We start from the raw sequence: 18,311 nt of genomic DNA, 5'->3' as shown, positions 1-18,311 counted from the left end.
ATTCCCTTGCCCTTTCTACCCCTATCCTATTCAGATGCTTACTGTTTATTTTTCCTATCTGTTTTCTATTTTATGTCCCTTTACACACATTTTTTAAAGTTAATTTTCTACTTTTCAGTCCTCTCACTTGTTTTCTTTCTTCTCTGCAGTTTGAATTCCCTTTTCCATACAACAGAAAACTGTTAGTTGGGGTAAAGGCACCTATTGATAGATGTTTTCTTCTGTAGTTTGACTTACTGGAGTAATGACAGTAAGTTAGGGAAGTACAAACATTTCTGTGCAGAAGTGGGATCCCACCTCGTATGGCAACATTGCCTGTAGAGTAATGTCTAATCTGAGAGAGGAGGAGGTGGGTCTGAGCTGGTTTCTCTTTTCTTCCCTGAATATGCCAATCCTCTGTACTTTTTGCCATTTTGGCATACCCTGCATACCCTTCAGGATTCCCAAGTTGAACAACATTTGAGATTCCCCTACAATAGACTTTGAGGGAACTAAATAATTTACCTCTTAAAAGCTGTGACTGAAGACTGAGCTACATATCCAGGTGACCATTTATTCTGCAGATCTCTGAACATTAAAAGGATATTGAAAGCTGCAGGGATTAAGGGTGGCATTTGTTGTTTTGCCTTTCTTGACATGGTTCTCTTCATAGTTATTTCCATCTTACCTGATGAAAGAGAAAGTTTCATGGTAAGGAGTGACTGGTCAATATATACATGTGTCTCTCCTCTCCTTGAGGAGGGTTATCTAGGCAGTCAGGACGACCAGCTGCTAGTGAAAACTTATTTTCTCACAGTTGTTTTTCGGGAAGGAATGCTTTTTACAGTGTAGAGAACTTTTAGAACTGCCAATAAAAAACCTGTTTCTACTTTAAAAGAATGTGACATCTGTCATTGTAAATGTTGTGAGGTGACAGTTTGTTGACTGTCACAAACCAGAGCATCCATGTTTTAAGTTGTTTAGTTTCAAATGAAGTACAGGAAAGGAGTGAAAAAGAAAAATTAAACTGAATTAGGCAAAAACCAAAGAGAAAGAAGAACAGGCTATTAGCAGGCTCAGGGTCCTCATTATGGTAACTGACAAATGGTAACAGGTGAAGTTTATTCCCATTCTGAATTCAATGTATGTGTTAAATAAATTAGTAATCTCATCAATATCCTTTTGACTTTATATACTTTGTACAGCAGGAGTGCTCCTGATTCTTTCTCTTTTTAACTCTGCACAGTGCTATGTGGCAAGGAAGCACTTGCTGGCAGAGTGGCAGAGAGGAGGTGAGCTGGTGAGCTTCTCCAGGGACTTCAGAATAATGAAGTGGACATTGACCATACAGTGTTGATGTTTTGGTGTTCCTGATGCTTAACCTGAAAATGTGTTATTTAGCTGAAATAATAGTAAATAATTTCTCTCTGTCCTTGGCCACTGCTCTTCTTAGTGAGGCCTGTTAGTGAAATTTCTTTATGCATTGTTTTCGCAGTGCAATGGAAAATGTGAGCTTTAACTTGAGTTTGATTATTCATTAAAAAAAAAAACTTGGCAGAAGCAGTTTTAACTCAGTTTCTGTAAGGATTTAGCCACACTGCATGGTATTTTCATCTGTCAGATAGAAAGAAAATAAATAAAAATAGCTTCTTTGTGCAGAGAACTGAGCCCTGAGAATTCTTTAACAATTTTTTGAGCACCTGGGAGCTTTAAGAGGCAAGAACATAATATATGGCTTACTCAGCTGCATTGTAAAACAAATGGCATGTCTAGAGGGAGCCACAGTCCAATATGCTTTGGCGCTGTTGTATTCTCCTGTGTCCTTTCTATAAAGAATCCTCAATATAATAAATAGAAGTTCAAGGATAAACAATATCCCTTAAAACAAAACAAAACTTAATCAGATGTTACAGATGGCTAAGAATAAACTAACAGAAACTTTGCAGTCAGAAAGAGAACTGTAAGCACTTTATTAATACAGTACTTGACATTTCCTGCAAAAAACATTAGAAGTTCTATTTTTTCTGTAACATTTCTGATAATTCACTAGAAAAGTAGTTGTTTAAGAAGACTGTAATGAAAGAGCATGCTAGTTTATAAATGTGGATTGTTATAACTACCTCATTAAACCAAAAAAAAACCAAACCGCAACCCCCCCCAACAAATCCTATAGCAGAAGCAGAAAACCTTTAACTTAGCAAGCAAAAAAAAAAAGAAAATACATCTTGTCTTAAATATGGTTGTTGTAAAATAATCCAGAGTCACTGAACAGAATCACTTATTCTCAATCATTTTTGGCCCTGTTCACTTCCCTTCAGATAGCTACAGAGAGCAGTTGGTTCATTTAAGCCAAAAAAGTAATCTGAATGTATTCATTGGTGACTGTGAGAAAAAACTGTTGGAATGGAAAAGGGCAGAAGAATTTGGATGGGTTTAGGGCATGTATATCTTGAAAATGAGGTGTGGAAGGAGTGAGTAAAACAATCCAGAGCAGGCACCAGTAAGTGCAAGAAATTATCATTTTAATGCACAGCTTTATATGATATCTATGTAAAATTGGCAATATTTAATACAGAAATCACACAGATGGAGGGTGAAGTGTTCAGTAATAGGTCTGGTAAAATAAGTCTTACTAAAATTAAAATGACAGAATGATTTGTCAGCTCTTCCCCCAACACGTTTCTGTTTATAAGATGAATTACCGCACCAATGGAACAGAAAAATACCAAAGTTACTCTTTATCTTTCTAAAGACATGGTTGGGCAAGTAGAAGTTTCTTGGAATAAAGACTAGAAATTTGATCTGAGCAAAAGTAACAGGAATAAACAATTGAACTAAAATGAAGCAAATAACAAGAACAGATTGCATCAGCTGGAAGAACACCAATTTTCATCAAACTGGAGTTTATGCAGAGTATGTAGCAACAAAGGAGTGGATTATCAACCATAAAGTAAGTATGCAATGTGAACCTCATCATGAACCATGAGGTTACTCCCCCAGAACCCAAAGACTCTGAAATCCACCCCTTGGTCTCTTCCCTTTGTGGCAGTCCTTAAACCTTTCTTGAGTCTTCTTACAAATTATGCCACATACTGCCTCCACGTGTTCCTCCCCTCATACCAACTTGTCTCCTCCTGTTTCTATAGAACTATTTGTTTCCTGGTAGTATGTTTTTGAACACTAGCTGCAGCTGTATAAGGTGCTTTCACTTCCCAAATGCCCATTTACTCCTGGAAAGTGCCCTGGTTGTTTAAGATGTGCTGGTACTGGGATTTCTAGTCTGAACATGAGTGCAATACTGTTACACAATCCTTTGGATTTTATAGTATTCAAGAAATTTAGCAAGACAACCGTTCTCTCCATTTTGTATTAGAGCTGCTTCCCACCCTGTATCAAAGCTATTAGAACAATCTGCTGCACTTAAAATTGATGAATGGGCTTTGGTCCACTCTCCTGAGTGTTCTTTTTACCATGTTGTAGTCCACTGGATAAAACCTGGTCCAAACCTGCTTTTGGCCTTCAATTTCCAGCTAGACTGTTAGGCCCTCAAATGCTGCTTTAGCCTGTGAGTGGCTGACTAGGCTGAGCAGCTGCTTCTGCTGTGAGGCAGCAGAGGAAAGATCATGTCTGAGGGCAGAGAGCTGAGAGCTGTAACATCGAACATTGCTGTAATGAAATCTGACCATCTGTTAGTGTCCTGGCATTAGACATTGCTTGCACCTTGTCAAATTTGGATTATAAATTTATTCATTATTACATGAATTAAGAATGAGATGCTTTCAACTACAGTTGATAGCAAAAGTAAAATTTCATGGCACAGGTACTGAACATTAGTTAGTAATGGGAGGTGTCAGTGTCAATAAAGCAATGCAAATACCTGACTTAGGGTGGTTTATGATAGCATTTTTTGGGCTGAAACCACTGTAAATTGTTTCCATTACTAATGAAACTTTTCAGCCATGTTTTCTAGTGAGTTGACTTAATGTGAATAACCTTGTTCACAGAAAGAACTTCAATTTGCTAAGAAGTTGACACAAAGAACTTAGTATTTGCTCAGGGAATTGCTTCTGTACAAAATAATATAATGACCTTTTGAGGATAAACATACTTCTTCTGTCTTGTTTTATTCTTCATTCCTTTTCTATTCTGAGTAAAATTGTAAAAGAAAAGTCATAACACTAGAAGCATTTTATGTCATAGCTCTTTTTAAAGTACGTTTTTAAACATTCTTTTAGTTCCATCACCCTGTAAGCTTTATTTTGAAAATATTTATCATTACGTTAGCTCAACTCATGAATTTCAGCTTCAAGAAGCATTTGGGGGGGGCTGACTTTCTTTCCACTTCAAAAGCTGTCTTTTTATCACTGCTGTGATTTTTATTTGCACTGTGACTATGCTGTACAACTTTTAGTTGTCCAAAAATTGGGCTGTGTTGTTTGTGTTAGGAGATTAGTTATGTAAAGTTAACTCAAAACTATGCTGAGCTATGCTGTTCGGTGGATACAAGAGATGATGCTGGAGGGAACAACAGAATAACTAAAGGATTCTTTCTCTCCTGATGTTAATTCTTTGAGTGATGAAAGTGATCCATTAGATCCATTATAGAGTTAGTAACATACCCAGTTGTCCTTCACATTTGTCCTCATCAGTTCTGACTCTGCTGCTGCTGCTCTATCATAAAAATGAAGGAAACATTAGAAACAACATCACAACCTGATGTGGTGTGCTAGGGTTCCCCTGAAGGCTCCCCTTTCCCACAGTTTATCACAGCAGCATCCTTATGCAAACAGTGCCTAGCAGTCTTTCCCCATCACTTGTTCCCCTGCTGCCTAGACTGCTAGCTCTCTGCTTAGATCCCCTCCAGGCCTTGTACAGCTTCACCAGTCAACTTGAGCTTTGCATTTCTCTTTCTATTCCTGACATCATTGGGCTGTAGTATCTCAGCATGTGGTTCATGTGCTCACTTTGTCAAGATAATCTCCTGTGCCCTGGGGCTTTCATCTTCTGTCTTTTCTTCTTGGGATCATTACATTTCGCCTATGTGTACTGTTCTTCTGGCTTCTAACATCTAATGCTATACTCAGTCCTCTGTCTCATCCAAATCCTACTCTGTTGTTCCTTGTCACGTGTCTAAATATCATCCCTCCTGTGATGTTTCAGTGACTTGTGAAGGCTCTTCAGCCTGCCCCCTTAACCTGCAGTAATTTTCAGATGGCTGGAATTGCACAGGCGCAAGGAATGCTGTTGACTTCAAAGAGATTTTCTACTTGTCTTTTTTTTAAGGTTTGTCTATAAAGCTAAGTGCAGGATTAACATCTTTAATTGCATTCTTCCAGGAAGAAGGAATGTACTCTTTGTGTGTGTGTGTGTGTGTGTATGTGTGTGTGTTTTCTAGAAAATGCATACTATACTAATTCTGTGCAACTGTCACTACTTTAACAGGACTGTGGTGGGTTGACACTGGCTGAATGCCAGGTGCCCACTGAAGCTACTCTATCGCTCTCTCTTCTCAACTGGGCAGGGGGAGAAAACTATAATGAAAACCTTTTTGAGGCTGAGGTAACGACAGGGAGAGATCACTCATCAATTACCATCATGGACAAAACTTACTACTAATCAAATCAGAGTAAGTGTAATGGTATGAGAGCCCCAAAATCCAATTCTCAAGTCCAAGCCCCCCTCCCACACCTCAACCCAGTGTGAGATGGGTTTTCCAGACACCACATGAGACTCGAAATGAGGGGAAGGGATTATATTACAATGACTGTACAAATAAATATTATAATACATGACACAGATAATCATAACTATCTCTACTATGATAAAGTAGTATTTACAATGGATCAAATCTCTTCTTCCTCCAAATAAAAGTCCAGGAGGGAAGAAGAAGAGATCCTTTCCACTCTCAGAGCAGCAGTCTCTCCAGGGCAGCAGTTTCTCTCTCCCTCCCCCACGCAGCAGCTGTAGCTGGATCACTTTTTCCAAATACACACGAGGGAGGCCTCCAAGCCCCTCTTGACCCTTTGACTCCAAGCAAGGGTCTTTCTCTTCTGTGGGCTGCGTTCACCAGGACAAAGGTTGCTTCACCACGTCATATCAATGAAGTACATGACGGTCCTTATCCTCAGGGGATTCAAATTCCCTTACAGAGCTCCCGTGCTCTGATCTCAGGCTGCTAGCTTAGCTTAGCAGCAGCTGGGGGGTGAAGCCCTCCTCCACATTCCTTCAGCCATCCCGGTCCAGCTCTGGGAAGCCTGAGCTTCTCAACTCCTCTCTTTTCGGTGCTGTAACACTCCAAGACTCTTCTCAAGTAAGAATCCATCTCCTCCTCCTTTCTAGGAGGTCTCAGAGGGGTTTGGGGAGTTTGTTTTCAGTTCTTACCCAAACTCTCTCTCTCTGTAGAGCTTAGTCCTGCTCTGTCTCCATCAGACGTTTCTCTTTGTCTCTCCTCCTTGGCTGCAATGCTTGTTTGCTGCTCCTTATCTTCTGGCTCTTTGCCACTGTTCTCCGGTCACTGCTGTTCTGCCGCTGCTCCTGCTGCTGCTCACGGTGGAGAAAAACTCCCAGCTTCTCAGCTACAGACACTTAGCCCAATCTAACACTGTTTCAAGTCCCTGTAGCCTCCCAGCCGAGGCTGGGAGGGGGGGGGCAGCCCCCAGTGGGGCTCTTGCCCCTTCTTCTCGTGGCTTTCACAACATGACCACTCCTCCTCCAACTACCACTACAACAACCTTCTTTTCCAGTCTGGGTGGTATGTTTATATTTTGCAGAAGCACTCATTGACTCAACCCCAAAGTCACCACCCCCTGGGGGGTTACCATTTTATGACTCTAGGGGGAAAACTGTTTTTTCCCCCACCACAGTAAGGTAACAAGAAAAAAACCCAAGTCTTAAAAACAAATTCCCCCTTCCCTCCCTTCTTTCCAGGCACAACTTTACTTCCTATTTACTCTACTTCCTGCCAGAAGTCTACACCAGCATGGATTCCCCATGGGGTCACAGCCTCTTTGGGCATTCATGTGGTCCTGTGTGGGGTCCTCCATGACCTACAAATGGATCTTTGCTCCATCAAGGACCTCCATGGTCTGCAGTGGAACAGCCTGCCTCCCTGTGGTCTGCACCACAGGCTGTGGGGGAATCCATATCTCTCACAAATCCTCACTCCTCTCTCCAGCTACAATTGCTGTTGACCAGCAGTTTTACCCCTTCTTAGCTGTATTATCCCAGAGGTGCTACCACTGTTGCTCCTGACCTCAGCCTTGGACAATGGCAGGTCAGTTTTGAAGTTGACTGGCATTGGCTGCGTTGGTCACAGGGGAAGCTTCTAGCAGATTCTCACAGAAGCCACCCCTGTAGCCCCACTACCAAAACCTTGATATGCAAATCCAATACACCCAAAATCTGGAAGACATGATTTCCTGCACATACCTAGAAATACTGAATAAAAATCAGAGATTACAGTGGTACATGAGAAGAAATAAGATACTACTCTGAACCAGTCTTGTCTGACATTCCTGTCCTCTGACAGACATCTCTTGTGTAGCAACAAGACTTGTCTGCCTCAATAGAGTACGTGGTGTCTGAGTGCAGCATCAGGAGATACAAATCTGACATGGTTCTGTCTTTTCTCCGTGTCTGAGGCCGAATCTCTGAAGAAACAACACAAGAGCTCTGCAGAACGGAGAACACACGCTCTCCCCTGCATGCAGATGGGAAGCCCAGGCCAGGCTCAGCATGATTCATCACTGGCACTTGAAGTGAAATCTTTTATATTGCTTCAACTCAGTAGCTTAGAATCAATCATGCACTATTCTGCCTGCAGTTTTACACAAGCAGTCCTTTCAGTTTTTGTAACTCTATAGAACTTGAGGATTTTTGCCCCTTTTCTGAGAGGATGGTGAAATGCTGGAACAAGCTTCCTAGAGAGGTGGTTGGTGCCCAAGCCTTTAAGAGGCATGTGAACAATGCCCTTAACAACATGCTTTAACTTTTGGTCAACCCTGAAGTGGTCAGACAGTTGAACCGGTATGTTCCTTTCCACTGAAATCCTCTCCTCTCGTCGCCTCGCCTCTCCTTGCCTCTCCCTCTCCTCTCCCTCTTCTCTCCCTCTCATTCTCTTCTTTTTTTCTCTTCTCTTCAGCAAGCCAGTACATCATCGTTCTGAAGTGACATAGTAGTAGTGAGGCTCAGGGACAGCCTAAAACTGAAGAGAACTTACTGGGTGTCTGAGCAATCTAGCACGTCATTACTGAAATTCACTAAATATGCATATATTTTGTAGGAGTTTTAAAGACAGTGGTGAAAATTGAAAGTAATTTATTTTAATATATTGTGCAGGTAATATGGTTCAGATTTGTCTCTGGTGTAAACAAAATTTCAGCAGATATATATGTCTGGCATAGGGAAGATTTTGTGAATGGTGGTTTCTGCTTTTGCACTTCTCTGTCCTTTTCTTCCCATGATCAATAACTTCAGCCTGTGCAGTTAAAAATCACAGTGTTTAACATTTCTACTGGAGATTTTATTTCTTTCATATTTCACTAGAATCAACTTGGTTTTTTACTTTTCCGTTTTAAGGTATAACTGTTAATGGTTGGATTCTCCAGCTTTTAATTCTGCATGTACTGAAGGTGCTTAAAAGCAAAAAGAAATAGAGAAGATCAATTTTTACGGATCTGATTAAAAATACATGTGTTGTGTTTCATAAGCATGTAACTCCATGCAAGGAAAAAAGATTCATTGAAAGGATGCCAGATATGTTATATGAAGTCTGGCCGTTGAATTGTTTGAGATGTTTGCCAAGCTTTTCAATTAAGGTTTATGCATCCAGTACAAAATTCATTATATGTCAGTAAAGATACTTAAGCAGTGATAAAATAGTCCCATGAATGCTTTACTAGATGGTCAATTCAATTTTCCAAATGACAGATCAAAAATATGAGGTGGAATAATATTTAAAGTAGATTTTCCCAGATGTGACTAATTTCTTATACTTTTGTTAGGAATTATGAAATTTATTATGTTGTCCAATAGTGAAATTATTTACATATTCATTTAAGTGCTCAAATTCAAGGGTTTATTTCCTTCTTCTTCTGTTCATTTTTCTCATGTATATGGTATATAAAGGAAGGTTGAACTGTAAACAGAAAGTCCATGCAAAGTGGTCTATGTAAAGCGTGTGTAAAGTTGGATATTCCTTCAGTATCCTGGGATTATGGAGTTTAGACTATGGAAAAAATAATTTGATCACACTTTAGCTACAATTAATAATAATGCAGCCTGTGATTTCACTGGTATTTTAGTGTGTATAACTGATTCCTTAGTCACTTAGGAATTTGCGAAAAGCATTGAAAAATAGTATGTTGTGTGAAAATCTCAAAACATTATCTAGATAGGCTGAACTTTTTTTTCTTATTTAACGCATTTAAGAGAAGATATCAATTACTTTTAATAGAATTGGCTGCGATAGGCTGTTCTTTGCATTTTGATATGTGCAAAGACTGTGTTATAAAACTCTTGTACATAAAATTGCATTGAGTTGAAGTCATAGACTTCAGTTTGGCAATTACGGGTAATTTTTTTCTCTGCAAGAAAATTCATTGGATTTATGTAGAATTGTGTTTTATTTGAGGGTTGTTTCCAGAGTTTATATCTACGAATTAGGTTTATATTGTGTATGCAACACATTTGTTCTGGCAGTTCCAGGAAAAACAAGGTACTGACAGTGCTCTGGGAGTAGAATTATACGATTGCTGGGTAATTGAGACCTTACCTTTAGCTGCAGTGTGGAAGTAGCATGGATATTACTGGTGTTTGTGCAAATCACCCTGTTTCTTAGTAAAGAAAGGAAGGAGACCAGACTGGATAATGAGCTCTTAGGCAACACAAAACTCTGAAGGGATATGCACTGTGCAAGTGCAACCATATTACTATCAAATGTTGCACTCGTTGATCCCTAGCTAAGCTTCCTGGAAATGTCCTTCCTTTGATCCTCCAACTGAATAGCAGAAGAAGGGAACAGATTTCTTGTGGGAGATCAATTCTAGCACCAGGATCCATGCTTTTTTTTTACAGTAAATCCTATTTTGTTGGTTATTTGCATGACTGAAGTTTTTACCCATTGTATTTATTTTGATTTAAGACTAAGAAGCATTAAAATGAAACTCTGAGCCCTGTATCTGCCCGTGTTAATAGTAAATAATTAATTGTATTTTTTCAGTACCATGACTTGTATTAGCTTTCTCATGACAGTCTAGTAATACACAGTCTTTTACCTTTTATTTTTTTAGCTACTTAAGTAGTTAAAAAATTCCAGTAGTCACATGCTTAAATCAAAGCGAGTATGAATGCACTTACAGAGGCAGGATATAAATGAGGATACCAAATAACATGATGCAAGGAAAATTAATATTTTTTAAAAGGCCTTAGATAATAGTATTTAAAATGAAGCACATAAACAAAAACCTTTCCCTTCTCCATCCTTCTCCATCCTCCAAGAAAAATGAAACAGATTCCTTGAAAATTAATTTATTTTTGTTTGGCATTCCTAGTAATGCATATTTGGTACCATAATATTAACTGTTTTTCTCATGTTACTTTTATTTTAGAAGTTTTCTAATGAGGAGGAAAATGCTGTGTAAGGGTTAAAATGAAATAGTAAAAAGTAAGAGTATCTGCAACCATCTTCCTAGATATGTGTATTTTGTAATGCATCTTGAATGGATAGAGTACATAAAATAAATCCATGATTGAGCACAACTGAGCCATTTATGAATGACAGACATTGGTAGGAACTGAATTTTTGCAATGAATCATTAACTTTTCTCTTATAGTGCTCTGGTTTTCCTTCATAGCTTCAAGTACCAGAAGTATTGTATAAATCAGGTAACTATGGACTGGGGATGTTATATCAGGTCTCCTAAGCAGATATTAATAATATATGGAACAAATAATTTTCTTGCCATTAATAAGGATCTATTTGATAACAATATTTTTACAGCTCTGTGGTCATGTAAATGCAGTTAAATGCTTAATAGTGTTATGCAACTAATTAGCTCATAAATACTTGCCAAATATATGCAAATGATATTTGAATGCAAATATGCATAATTCTAAACACATTGCTTGAAAAATCATGTATATTTAATTTAAAATATACTTTTGCAGTGAAGTTTTAACACTGATACTGTAAAATATGCATACATTCTCATCAGATGATGTAAATATATATGTTCTTTAGGAAAGGGATGCTTTAACTTACATCATATTTACTGTATCTTGGAATTACTGCCTGATGAAGAAAGTTTATTCTTTAGTGTTAGGACAAATCCTGTTTCATGTTATCCTGCCTTCCAGTCATTGTACACTTCATGTCCACTAGCTATCAATATTCTCCCAAATACACTCTTATGTGTATAACATATAATTCACGCCTTTCAAGTCAGACTTCTGCTATAGGATATAAATGGCCAGAAGTTTTATTGGATGTAAATGTCTATGCATTTTGGTAGCTGAGACCAATCTTTCTATAAGACATGTGTAACGTTTTAAAGGAAAAAATTTGAGTGGTCTTAGGCAGTATGACACCCTTTTACAGACAGCATTATGTGCCTCATAATGACAAATCAGAGCGCTGATTTATTTAAAAATAATTAATTGAAAGAGACTGCAAATACACTATAGAAGATCCATTAGTGGGGGGTGGAGTTCAATTAAAATAAAATTTTTCTAATATTAAGTAGATTATGCCTCAAGAAGCATTAAAAGATATTATATATGTTCATAGAATAATTCAGAGGGTGAACACTGGGAAAACTGCATTATATAATGTCTCTTCAACATAAGGCCATTAAACTTTAGTTATTCAAATAAGGTCTATTTTTTCATTATTTAGTTATACTGGCTCCAAATACTTTTCCTTCTGCATTATGCTGTTTTATTTCTGGGAAAGATACTTCTGAAGCATGAAGACTTGGAAAAATGTTGTGACTGAAACATGGATGTGAGAATGGGCAAGTTTTTAGTCTTCAGAAGGGTATGAAAAGCTGTCATGGATGACATCACAGACAAGAAACTGAATCTTTTTGCACAGATTAGGAATTATTTTTTCCCCAGTGTTACCAGGAGTCAGGATGACTGGATTTCTTTTCCATTGTTTCAACAGCTTTTGGAAACAACTCCTTTTTGTGCTCACCATGGATGGGTATGAACTGTAGTTGGCTTGGCAGTTTAAATCCAGTTCTAGTCTAGCTACTTTGCTCATTGTAGACAGGAAATATATAGAACACAAGTCAACATAGCCTGCTGAATATAAACATGTCTGAACATCAATTGCACTTTTTGTTACTATTTTATTATGCTGTTGAACTCACAAGAATACAGTCAACTTGAACAGTTCTGTAATTATACCTCTGGTTTCAGAGCAGGTTTGCACTGTTGGCAGAAACCAAGAATGGTTTCTGGTGCATGGAAGGAAAAGTGGACAAGAAAAAAACCAACAGCAATGTACAAGAGTTTTGGAGGGTTAGTCAGAGCCAAGAGCAAGATAAACTGTGAGGTATTGATGTACGAGACTTTTAAATGCTGGTCCAATGCTGCTTCAATTTAAATTAACACTAACTAACTGGCAAAAAATCCAGCACTTGTCTACAATGTGCAGCAGGATCCAGCAAGAATTGTCATTCTGTAGCAAGTTACATGACTTGTAATCAGGACCCTTGACTTCATCATTGACAATAACAGGGAGGTACCACTGTTGGTTTTCTTCGGCAGCAGTTTCAGAGATGGGAGCCTTCTGGCAGGTTTATTATCAAAACTGTTAGAACAACAGAAAATTGTGAAAGTAGGGTTATTTTGTGCCGCACAGGTGAGTTCTTAGAAGGAGACTGTGCTATAGAAGTAGTTTAATAAAGCACCAAAGTGTGACCAGTTTTTTCAAGAAAGTAGTCCACTGATGACCATAAAACATTATCACATTCTTTGTATTTTGACTGGACTTCTTTTGAAACGGGTATCTGATTCAACTTCTGCAAGCTTTTGTTATTCCTCAACTGAACAGAATAGACTACTGCTGTTTTCTATTTTCAGTGGTGGAATCACAAAACAGAAAGCATGTTCTTTTCGCTAATGGGTTGAGAATTTAAATCTCTGGCTCCTAAGACTGCACTTATCTCTTTTTTTCTTCATTATTTTCTAAATATTTCATTGCTGGGTAGCCTTTTACTGTTTCTAAAGTGCCTTTAACCAATTTTTTAGTCCATTAGCTGTTCTTCAGGAACTCATCCTGCTTTCATATTGTTGCAAGATAAACCAGTACAGGCAATTGTAGATCTCAATTATTGCCTGTTTATTTTTGATCAGGACTATTTGAAGTCATTACTGTTCTACCTTTTGTGACAGAAATGGCACATCCAGTGCTCTTTTCCACTTAATATTATTTCAGTAGTCCTCATGTCTAAATGGACATTATGAATCCTTCTTTGAATAGCTCTTCTACCTGTGTGGGTAATACCCATGCAGTGACTCTGAAAGCTTTGTAGGAGTCACAGTTGCATGAATTTCCTTTTTCCTTTTCTGACATCATACTTCCCTCTTTCCTACAATTTTTCCATATTGATAAACTGATTTGACTGGAATAGTGTGGAAGCCTAGAAGATAAGGGGACTAATGTGTATATCTCAAACAGCGATAGCCGGATGGCTGTGGAGCCAACCAAGGCTTGTTGGTAATAACAGTCAAGGATTGTTGGTAATAACACACTGTGAGAAAGAACAGGATGTAGCTGGAGAAGGAGACCATACAGAGGTAGAGTAGGACTTTTCTGGGACAAATATCCTTGAGTTCTAGTTCCTGGAGACAAGCACAACACAGTGTAGTGTAAGTACAGGAATGAGGTTAAGAAGTGGGCATGGACTGTAAGGGAGGATCAAGACCACCAAATACCCCCGAAGCCCTGGACCCATTTCCAGAAAGGCCTAGTAGAATGGAATGTGCATGATAACTAATTTGCATAAAAAGCAAAAATATTTTCTTCAGGGTGGGGAAAACTTAACTATAAAAATGTATCCCCATGAAACCTGGATGTGCATGTGCCCAGGACCCTGGACATTCTTTCTTTTTTTTGTTCTTTCTCTCTTTCTCTCTCTCTCTCACTCTCTATTTCTCTCTTTCTCTCCCCCTCTTTCATTATTTTTTCTCTCTCTTCTTTTCCACTCTACCCTTTTATCCAAACCCCACTGCTGTGTACTTATATGAGGAGATCAGGGACTAATTTACCAATTTGCACATCAAGTGAGTAATTTACTAATAAAACTTTGTAAACTTTTGCAGACTCTCTGACTTACATTGTTCTTTTGACCATGAGCATCTACAAATCTTGCGTGCTCCTTTCCCCTTAAGAGTGGGATGTCACAAGTAAGTATATTAGAAATCTTTATACTTTGCCTCATATCCAATGATTGTGACATATTTTCTACCAATAGAAGTGAGATTCTACCTCAAATGTCAATATTAACAAAAGCATTTGCACTTGCAACTTGAATAGTTTACCAAATGCAACAAAATAAGAATTTTGTAATTCACTCCTCCCTGTTGTAGCAATAATGTTGCAGATTAGAAATGAGGAGTGATGAATGGGAGGAGAAACAGAGCTGTGAGAAAAAAAAAGCAACCTTTTTTTAAACCAAAAGTCAAATTAATCCTTTCCTTCTAGGAATCCAAACACCTATAATCTTCACTATTTTTGCCATACTCTTAGTAATTTATAGTTGTGTCTGGATCTGAATTCAGGAGGAGAAAAATAATATGTAAATTGCTGCTTCTTGTTCTGACAAACTAGGAAGAACCACAGGTTACAGAGATAGCTATGGAAATACAGTCAGAATAGTGACTATATGAAAAATAAATTCTACAAAAAGTGAGATTGTAGAACCTGGTTTCTGCTAATGAAGAGTCCTGTCATGATGCCCGTGCATTTATTTTAGATTTTGTTTGGCATTTCAATCTTAAAAGAAGCCATGTTCATTTGAACAACAGACCTGCTAGTTTTTCTCAAAGGGAAAAAGCTATTACAGTGAAGCAGTGATTTTCTTCCATCATTTCTTGCAAGTAGGATATTTCAAAATCATAATACTAATGCTTACAGTTTGATTTGATCTTCAAGGAAGACACATGAAGGAAGATTTGTAGAAGCTTTTCATGTGTATAATGTCATTATCTTTTGAAGTTAAATATGGCAAAAACATAGATACAAGGTATTAGAGTCAATGGCACTACAAAGGAGAATGTTAACAGCTGGATTTGATTTTGCATCTCTGAACAGCCAGCAGGGAAAATTGTCTGAGTTGTCAAAGCTATAAAGAGATACTCACTCATCTTGGACAGGTACTATATGTATGCAGAAAGAGGAGTCACTCTTTGGCTACTTTGACTGCCATGTGTTGTAATTAGCTTTTAAGGATAGAGACTTAAATTCATCCTCTGTCAGGCTAAGTGAGATTAAGGAGATTAAGGATAAATATTGGAATCACAAAATAAGGGGTCTAAAATTAGTCTTTGAGGAAATAAAAGTTGAGTTTTGTGACTGAGTTGGTAGGCAATGTGACATCATTCACCAGGGGAAGAATCTGTAACTGATCTGAAAAAAATCTGGCTAAGAACACCCAGTATAGGGAAACACACTCAAGCAGTGGATTACAACAGTTGATTCAATGTATGTAAAATGTCCTGAATATAAAAGCAAGCTCTAGGAAATTTCCATAATAAATAAAAAATACACTTTTGCTGCAGAGTAGGAACTATGTATTTCAGCTGTTATTTTCTCTTACACAATATAAATATTGTTCTGAACATGTTTAGCCTATCTGAACAGAATGGTATTTCTGTTCTCTGTTGTTCTTACTTTCCTATTCTACTCCTTTATCTCTTTTGTGTATAATTTTTTGTATTTCCAGCTGCCACAAGCTTCACACTCTTATTTATCCACTGAAATAATAAATACCAAAATATCTGTGGTAGACACTGAACACTATCATTAGATTTCAGAAACTATGCCCAAAATTAGCCCAATGGTGCATACCTTTATTTTTCAATGAGATTGGTTAAGCAGTAGAACAATTTCTGCAGAAAGGTTGTTGCATCTCTATGTTTAACAGGACAAGGCCTTGAGCAACCTGATCCAATTTTAAGCAGATGTCCCTTCAATGAAAAATATTTTTTTAGTCCAGAACTTTGTTGTTCGAGTTTAGCTAAAAAATCAGAAGGAGAACAATTGTATTGGTTGCAATTAGATTTCGCTCTGCTAGAATCTATGTAAATGGGAGCTAATAGACTGAAGAACCTGAAGGAATCATGTGGCTTATCCTCCTATTTCTAACACATCAGTATTTGCATCATGCTTTAACCTATAATTTCTTCTTGTTTTATATCTCTGAAAGTGGAGAATGGTCTCTATATTCTAACAGATATTTGCTATATTTTCAATTCATTTAAAGGAGCTGCTTATTCCATTGCTGTTATTTGAATTTACTGAACTATTACTAATTTACTTTTAAAATAACAGTATAGTGAAAGAGAGGGTGAAGAGGGGAGAGAGTGAGTGAGAAGTCCAGAGCAACTTTTGCTTGGATATCAATATGCATGGAGAAAAAAGCAACTAAATTATGTTGATAAAATAGAGCAAAGATCAATAGCCAAACAAACAGTTCTGTTTGACATGTCACACATAAGCAAGGTTACCCTAGAAAAGAAATTGCCTACGAAGAATTTTCCCGTCCAATGAAAAAGAAATGGTGGGAGAAATCTTACTTTTACTAAGAAGACTCTAGGGGTATAAATGTATGATAACTTCCTGAAGTTGATTAAAGCTTTTTGATGATGTTTAAGAGGAGATCATTATTCCTCTACAGAAGCCATATGGAACTGGCAGATTTATTAAAAGAGCTTATGCTAATGGCTACAACTTGGACACATTCTGAATTAATAGTAAAGAATGCACTATGACAAGATATTTTGAAATCTACAGCCTTTGTTATGTGAATGAGCAATTTTCAATAAAATAACTTAAAATGATTAATGACTGAAATAAATCAGAAATATGTGTTGCTTTAATTTTCCATCTGTTCACCCATTAATAATTTTAATTTTTAATTCTTAGAAGGAAAGTAGTTCTTGTAGCAAAAAGAACTGAGATGTTGAGCACTGAAGTCACGTTTACCAGTGGCAGGGAAAGTTTTTATTACCAACTAATATTTGGGGGTTTTTTTGGTTTTGGTTTTGTTTTGTTTCTGTTTTGGGTTTTTTTTGTTTGTTTGTTTGGTTTTTGTTTTTGTTTTTGTTTTTCTTGTTTTTGTGGTTTTTTTGTTTGGTTAGTTTGGTTTTGGTTTTGTTTGGTTTTGGGATTTTTTTTATTTTATTTTTTAACAGTTTAAAAACATATAGTAGATATGTGTCTTTGTTTTACTGTAAGTTTTGGAAGCTGCTGGCCTGTATTTAGTTCAAGGAGGGTTACTTTTAGCAAATAATTTGACTGAGATTTTAGATTTGGGGTTGAATCTCTCTTACTGAGAGAGTTTTTTCACCACTGTCTAATATTCTCTCTCAGATGCGTGAGTCTTTGGATAAATAAGTAAAATGTGATCTTTTACTTCCTTAGTCACCATGGTAAACTTTTGCTATGAATAGACTTTGCGTCTGGCTTTCAAAACAAGGCCACAAACAGCATTATCTCTTAGCAAGAAATGTGCTGACAGTTCCTTGGTGCCTGTCGCACCACAGATGTGGTGGTGAAGAGGATGAGCATACAGAAGAAAGAGGGACCTGACAGAAAGGGGGTGTAGAGGAAAATGCCCTAACCTGCAGTGGTCTTTCTTACTTGCATGTGAAAACAAAAGCATATGGAGTATGTGGCAAATAGCAAATAACAAACATAGATGTACACATCTAACAAGAGACAGGAATGACAGCTTGAGCGAAAAGTTTGAAAGGTTTGATCCTGACATTTTTCCTTCATTTCTCTGAGTTGATATTCTGTACTCTACTCTTCTATCGTTTAATGAAATTAGGGAAGATTCAATTGAAATAATGCTGCATTTGACTATAGAGTCCTACATTTTTAACATGGCTATAAAACTGCAGTTGATATCCTTCAGATTTAAGATGACTCATTTTTACTGGGATGATGCCAGTAACTGAGGTAATTAGTGGCATAGGCTGGAAAAAAACAATAGTTTGGATAAATTGTTCTTGGGAGACGGTTCTCTTTGCATCATGCATGGACATGCAGCAAATTTACTTTTTCTTAGTCTATGACAGAGGTTGCAAAAGCAGTAGAAAAT

Source organism: Manacus candei, unplaced genomic scaffold (genome assembly GCF_025592945.1).
Source record: "Manacus candei isolate 608988 ecotype Guabito, Panama unplaced genomic scaffold, ASM2559294v1 h1tg000088l, whole genome shotgun sequence".
In the NCBI taxonomy this organism is placed as follows: Eukaryota; Metazoa; Chordata; class Aves; order Passeriformes; family Pipridae; genus Manacus; species Manacus candei.
The sequence above is the reverse complement of the archived record's forward strand: the minus strand, read 5'-3'. Positions refer to the sequence as shown.